Below are 8,072 nucleotides of genomic sequence, written 5' to 3'. Positions count from 1 at the left end.
GTTAAAAGGGTGTTGGGGGGCCATACTCACGGGCTTTCTCCAATCTCTGTCAGGTGAGTAAGTCTGGTCTTTTTTTGTGATCAATGTGCTGTTCTTGACAGTAATTTCAAGAGTTGCCTTCCCTTTCTTTTTGACCATATTCTTGAAAATTAACTTAATCGGTGCTTTTCTCTTTAAACATGATGCAGAAAGAGGTTTACAAATATTATGCTGAATAGTCAACTTAAGTCTCTGTACAATGTATAGTAGTTGCATTTTTAAGAGTTGTTGAATATTCTACATTTTTTCAATGTTATGTAATGAGGTTGATTTATTTTTTGTGGTTTAATTTCAAGAATATACTGAATTTATAACCTTCATAGTATACCAGATTGGTCCCAATTATACTGGTTCACAAGTGAGAATCCTCACTGAAAAAAGAGAGATCTCAGGGCAGAAGCAGATTTCTCAGTACTCTTAGTCAGTTTTACATGACCTGAAAACTCTTTTAATATTTAGCACATGGGTATGGTTTTCTAAAATAAAATAAAATAGTCTAAAATAATAACTAGGGCTAATACTAAAATAGTAATGTATTCCCAAGGGAGCCCTGGTGGTACCGTGGTTCAGAGCTTGGCTACTAACTGGGAAAGATGAGCAGTTTGAACCCACTAGCCACTCCATGAGAGAAAGATATGGCAGTCTGCTTCCATAAAGATTTATAGCTTTAGGAAACCCTATAAGGCAGTTCTACTCGTACTCCTATAGGGTCACTATGAGTCAGAATCAACTTGATAGCAACAGGTTTGGGTATTTTTGTTTTTAATGTATTCCCAGAAAGTTGCCTGTTTTTGAAGGAATGATGAACTTAATTGTATCTTAAAATACCAGAATACTTAAGGAGGATCTACGTGAATTCTCGATGATGGTGAATAATAAGCCTGTCTGTGTGTGTATGTTTGGATATTGTGGCACTTATGAAGCAGAAAGTTGTAAGACTGGATGTTTCTGGTATTCCCTAGCAACAGTTATCCATAGTGAAGCCAATTCATGAATTATCGATAACCAGATCTTTATTATTCTTGTAATCCAGCTTAATTTAGCATAAGATTAAAATGTCCATCTAAAATCTTACAGGTGTACCAAAGAATAGAAGGTTGTAGGGTACCTGAGCAACCCAAATTCTACTGTAAAGGGCTTCTATTGATTTAGTTAATGGGACCTTTTAAAACGCATCCTTTGACCTGTCTGATGTATCGGCATTAAGAAGGGGAGGTTGGACCAGATGAGCTCAGTACCAACCAGTTCTAACATCTGCCCTGTAAAGTTCTTTAATAATGACTAAGAGGAGCCCCAAGTTCAAGTGGTTAGAGGGGTGGCATATATAAGAAGCTCCATGTAAAATAATATGGAGCTTTGGGACCCTTGCAATCTGTATATCTGCATCGCCTTTCTAAAATCTTCAAATATTCAAATTTAGATTATTGTAAATTACTGTAATGGCTAAGCAAATCAGGTAGGTCTGTGGCCCTGTACACACTCATCTTCAGGAGCTAGACAGCCTTTTATTCAATTGGCATGCTCCGACACCTTTGTCAAATATTTCATAGAACACAAAGGAGGTTTTGTTTCCGTGTTTTCTTGTTGGTTGGTTATGTTATGTTTTCCTTTATTCTGTTTCAAGCATTCAGGAGAACATTTTCGAGTTTGTGAAATTCACGTTGGATTGTGAATTGGCTTATTTTCTGAAATGATCTGCATCTTATTTCTTCCCTGTTCTTCCTCTTGATCTTGATAAACCAAACCAAACCCGTAGAACTGCCACGTAGGGTTTCCAAGGAGCGGCTGGTGGATTTGAACTATAGACTTTTTGCTTAGCAGCCAAGGTCTTAACCATTGTGCCACCAGGGCTCCCTTGATCTTAATGGCTCTTATTAAATTTATATAGCATCTTTTAAAGCAGTTTCTGTAGTTTCTGAGATGGGGCTTGAGGTTGCAGGTTGAATTTTAGAAGAGACAAAAGGCATACGATGAATGCCATCTGAGGCAACATCACCTAACTCTTAGTTAAGTGTCACTTTTCACCATCCGGAGTCTTGGTGGCACAGTGGTTAAGAGCCAAGCCTTTTAAACAAAAGGTTGGCAGTTCAAATCCACCAGCTGCTCCTTGGAAACCCTATGGGGCAGTTCTACTCTGTTCCATAGGGTCGCTAGGAGTTGGAATCGACTCGATGGCAACAGGTTTGGTTTTTTTTTGGTTTTCACCAACCAGATAGGTTCCTCTTTCCCAGTCTGCTCTTTATTACTATTATTGTCACAATGTGATATTTTCTTCATTGCCTTGCTAGTAAACCTTTAATTCCCACTCCAGTAGTATAACTTTGAACTGTATTTGCGTCACTCAAGCAGTCACTGAATGAAGAAATCTCAGTTGTATCCGTTGAATATAATAAATAGCCTCCTTAAAATATGGAATTTCTCAAGAAATGCTATGTGAAGATACTCTAATGATATTCATTTAGCCATTAGATCAGAAGTGCTCCTTGAAAGTAGTTATGAATGGTGTGCTGGCGAGGCCGGCATTAAAATCTCCCCCAGTGGCCGTTGACATGATAGCCTACACTGACTCTGTCGTTTATCATGGCCGTGATCTGTGATCCAAGCTCCCTGGGCATGAATTGACTCTACTGTGCCTTAACAGCCATGAAGGAGATATTTAAGTATTGTATTCATCTGTGATAACAGGATTAAGTTCTCTACGTAATATTCTAGGCAACAGAGCAAGCCTTTGAAGATTTTCATTTTTTACTTACTATCTTCCATATCCAAAGAAAGGCCTGTTGATCTACTTCCAAAAAAATCAACCACTGAAAACTCTATGGAGGGCCCTGAACTAATGTTAATGGTGGTAGTATGACTGGGAAAAGCGTAGTGGTCATGGTTACACAATATGATGAATGTAATCAATGTCACTGACTTATACCTGTAAGAATGGTTGAATTGGTAAATATTGGGTTATGTATATCTTTACCATAGTTAAAAAAGGAAACCCTATGGAATGTAGTTCTACTCTGGCAGACATGGGGTTGCCATGAGTCAGAATCAAATCACAGGCAAGTGGTTATTTTCTGTATGAACTGGAATCAATTTTTCTTTTCTCAGTGGAGAAAATGAAGGAAAGAAGACTTCTATTACTTTTAAACACCTAATTATTTCAGCATAATCACTGCGAATTAATGTTTACTCCGATCTCTCGAAATGTACAAAGTTAAATTTGTCACTCTGATTCTAAGACTAAAACACAAGTCAAAGGCATGAATGCTATTTATGCTGGTCCTGAGGTCAGAGTAGGAGGAAATGAGTTTCAATGGTAGTTCAGTGTTATTAGATCATAGAAGAGACTTCACTGTAAAGGAAATTAGACTCACACGTTGGATTCAGTGACAACTCAAAGAAGGAGACTGAGAAATGAGTGTAACCCTCGTCTCTGAAGATCTTTACAAACATTTTAGATTTTCATCTACTGATGTGAGAATGCAAAGGCTTACTACAATGTAAATAGTCAGAATTTGAGGATGGCATCCAGATTGCAGGGAATAAATATTCTCCCTTTAAGTTAGTAAAGCTGTCAAAGTCAGTGCATTAGGCTGGGGAATATTTAGACTAAACCAGAATAGTATGTTTGGTGTGCTTCTGTTGCATAAACTGCCACTTGCTGTTGAGTCGATTCCAACTCATGGTGACTCCTATGTGTCAGAGTAGAACTATGCTCTGTAGGGTTTCTGATGGCTGATTTTTCAGAAGTAGATTGCCAGGCCTTTCTTCTGAGGTACCCCCAAGATCTTGCCAAATAAAGTCTAAAGATCTCAGTCTTTGACGTGCCTGAGAATCATTTGGAAATCTACTTAAAATGCAGACTCCTGGGCCCAACCCAGAAATGCTGGTTTGGTAGGTTAACAGTGGCATCCAGGAATCTCCATGTTAAAAATTCACTTCAGGTGACTTTGATGCAGGTGGTCTGAAGACTTCACTTTGGGAAATATTATTGGCTTAGGGTAAAGCATTACAGGGCATGATTCCCCCATCTCCAGTTCACCATTTTCTGAGATGGCAAATAAACCACCATGTTGGATATTCACTCAAACAGACATCACAGTCATCATTATCAATACCATAGTCAAACATAATTTATATTAGATTGTTTGAGCTCACTAGAGTTGAGGAATACAAAAAATAGGATTTCATTTATTATAGAACCACAGGCTAACAATACCCCTGTGCCTCAAGGACTTCTGTCTGAAACCAGAAAGTTGTGGAGATTTCCTGAAATTCTGTCTGGAATGCTCATCTTCTGCCTTTCTCTGAACTGGCTTCATTCTTCCCCCTCTGCCTCCCATGCAGACCAGCTCCTTCTATTTCTCCCACTCACACCCAGGAAACATGAAACATGACCACTGATCATATTTTTGTTTCTATACAGGCCCCCTAGAGAGGGACAAAATTTTTTTCACCAGTCAAGTTCCGGTTGCCACTCAAAGTGACTCAGTTTGTTGTAGGGACACTCATTAGGACATAGATGGTAGCAGTCCGCCCATATAGACCTGGGGCTATTCTTAGATTGCAGAGAGGGGCATTACTGTGGAAGGGGCCTCCTTAGCTGGGAAGATGATCCAATAATTGTCCACCACACAACCCAATAATTGTCCGCCACACCACTACAGAAAATGACTGTGATAGGAGTTATAAGAAACCTGACTTCCAGAAAGTCTAGTGGGCAAAGACAGATACATACACTCAAAAATAATAGTAATAACAAGAAGAAGATGACCAAGGACCAAGTCCTAAAGTGCTCATGGAATGTTACAGGGATTCAGTGACGTTCAGAGTGAGATGGAGAACTGGGAAAGGTACTGAAGAAAGGTACTTTGGGTGGAACTAGAAAGAAGAGCACTTTGTCAAGGGAAGGATCAAAGGCACAGAGGGAAAGGACTGTCTCGTATTTTATACTCCAGGTGTGCTTTACAGACCAGCAGCATTGGAATCACCCAGGAGCTTGTTAGAAATGCAGAATTAGAGACCTTATCCCAGCCTTACCGAATCAGAACCTGCATTTAGCAAGATCCCCAGGTGATTTGTTTGCATAATAAAGTCTAGTTGGAGAGAGCACTAAGTAGACCAGTTTTGGAAAAACTTATTTTTTTTTAATGATAGGAAGTGGGGTGAGATGAAGTTGGACAGATAAGGAGGTACAAAAATTATAATGGGTAGTCAGTTCCAGACTCAACAGTGCCAAGCATAGGATGGTTGAATGGTGGAAAGGGCATGTACCTTGGAGCCAGACAAATTAGTATTTTGACTTGAACACTGTGTGTGGCTATAGCCTTGGACAATTATATAGCCCTATGAGTTTCTCATCTGTAAAATGTGCCACTGCGAGCCCTAGGAAATATGTGTACACATGTGTATATATTTCAGCATAAATACACTATATGTTGTAGGAGGCTCAATACATGGTAGCTAAAAGGCTGGAGTATTTTTGTAGAGAGAGCCACTGAAAGGTTTTTATATAAGGGTAATTATACTCATTAATTAATAATCATCAAGCTCCTATCATGCCTACCCTCAGGTAACTTACCCTGTCATCAAACAGAAAGTCATGTCAGTGAAAAATTATAATAAAATATAATCAATCCTATGATAAAAAACCTTTCAGGGTATGATGAGAATATAGAGGGTATTTACAAAGTGATTTTTTTGGAAAATTAATCTATCATCAGTATATATAATGGAACAAAATAGAAAGGAACTAGGGAACAGGAAGAACAATTAGGGGATTATGAAGCAGTTCTCAGTTTAGGAACACATATGTTCAAATTACCTACACGTACAGACAGCACTGGTAGAAGTACAGATGCTGTAGCTTCTGCAGGTTGGTGTAAATGTCCTTTGAAATGTGAGGTATGAATGATATGAAAGCAGCCTTCTCTCTTGGCTATGTAAATAAGGCCCTTCTTTTCTAGAAATAGGTTCACTTCACTGTTGACTACGTGTACATGATGAATTTCCATTGACCAACACCCTCAACATGCAAGCATTCCTTGGTCACTTGCAAGAAGAGCTGCACAAAGCAGGTGGTAAACCAGCTCCCAATTTGGTCTTCAAAATGCAGTTTCCTATAGAAATAATGTCTTAAATCACATACTCTATGTCAGGTACATTATAGTTTGTATACATTTTGTGGGCTAGTTTGATCCCTTTACACATAGTTCCAACAGGAAAATTTCTTCTAAGTTCATAACAGCCAACTTACAAGTTACCTAGTGGAACACAAGTCCATTCTTCTGTGGTAGTTAAACAGATGAGAACAGTTCTCAAATACTTATTTTCCAATCACTAACTGTTTTAGTAGTATTACCTTTAAAAACAGATATTAAAACAACTGGGTGGAACAATCTTTTGTTGTGATTGAAGAGAAGCAAGAAACCCTGCCATTCACAGAAGACCTACCTGAAGAACACCTTTGAACTGTTTTCCTTCCATCACAGAGCACAGCCTCATTATCTTTGCTGCCTTCTTGGAGTCCCTACGTGGTGCAAATGGTTAAGCCCTACACTACTAGCCTAGCGTTAGAGGTTCGAACCTACCCAGAGGTGCCTAGGAAGAAATGTCACAGCTTTGAGAACCCTGTGGAGCAGTTCTACTCTGCACACGTGGGGTTGCCATGAGTCAGAATCAACTAACAACAACATGGAGGTGGATTGTCTTGGATCTCAAAGCTTATGAGCCTTCCAGCGTTTAGCATCCAAATGTGCTGAAGTTCCTTCGGTATTCATGTCAACACTGTCTCATCCCATCTATGCAGACAGTCATGAGCCTCTTATTTGAAACATTCAGGATATGGTTGTCCTGTCCTTCTGCTTCAATAATGCCGTTATCTAATAAGCAAAAATCTTCACAGGACTCTAGTTAGACAGGTCAAGGAAAAGAAATCTGATGACCTTGGTTAATAACGAAACTTATCAAGACACAGTACAGAAACATGTAGAGATATCAGAAATCATTGCCTGGATCCTATTTTTAAATGTTTAGGGTTGGAATAAGCCTCAGGGGTCATATGACTTAACGCTCTCATTTTTGAGGTGAGAATTCTGAGACTGAGAATGGAGTGACTTGCCCAAAGACACACACCTAATAAATGGCAGAACCACAACACAAATCCATTATCTTATTGCTCTTTTTCACTTCACCTTAACTTACCTGCTGTAAAGACCTAAGTCTTGTACTATTTCTTTCTTACTATGCCCTGATTATAGAGTCCAAAAACCTAAGGCTTGAACTAAATCAAAATATTTATACAGAAAATTGCTGTGAAAATGTCATAGCTACCAGCTTGCATTGTGTGACTATGTCTAGGAATACCCAGTGGTTTTGCTGTGACGCACCAAGGATGCATTTCTTTTCTACATAGACAGTTTCTCCATTCCCAGTGGTAAACATCATATCTCTCCATAGAAAAGACAAAAATTGTCTGTCATCAAAGCAATGACCACAAAAAAAAAATTTCTGTTTTCCCTAAGAAAAGGCTTTTGGTGTATTCGGCCACGTGTGCAGGGAACATTCGCAGGCACAAAGCCATCATTAGTAAACATTCTGGAAACTTCCAAGCCTTTATAATGCAAAACCATCTGTCATATCTGCTTTCAATTAGTTTATAATTTGTGTGTAAACACGTGAGGGTGGGCATACATTAAGGCATTATTCAGACACAAACAAGAAGCCATAAAACTAAATAAAATTATAAAAAACTAACTTTTTGCCAGCTTTGAATGCACTGTATTTTTTGTGGAGGTGACTCCCTGTCTTCCTTAAGGAAGAAAGTGCTAGATGACAAAGATCTGTTTATATATCTTATGGAAAGTTAAAGAGTAGAATACGGCCAGGAAAACCCCTCTATTTCTATGTTTGTTTGTTTTGACACATAAGCCACAAGCGACAGAAAAAGTTTTTTGTTCTGTTTTTGTTTGTTTGTTATAATCTGGGACAGATTACAGTGGTTTGTGTTATGGAATGAAACTAATCAGTGACTTCATGAA

The 8,072-nt window shown here is 38.7% G+C and overlaps 1 protein-coding gene across 6 annotated transcripts in view; it reads left to right on the top strand.

Moving 5' to 3' along the window:
• The window catches only part of PTPRD (protein tyrosine phosphatase receptor type D), a 473,666-nt gene that overhangs the window by 347,341 nt on the left and 118,253 nt on the right, over positions 1 to 8,072 (top strand). The window lies entirely within an intron of this gene.

The sequence above is a fragment of the Trichechus manatus genome, unplaced genomic scaffold (assembly GCF_000243295.1).
Source record: "Trichechus manatus latirostris isolate Lorelei unplaced genomic scaffold, TriManLat1.0 scaffold00025, whole genome shotgun sequence".
NCBI classification, from domain to species: Eukaryota; Metazoa; Chordata; class Mammalia; order Sirenia; family Trichechidae; genus Trichechus; species Trichechus manatus.
Note: the sequence above shows the minus strand (reverse complement) of the source record. Positions and strands in the feature narration are given on the sequence as shown.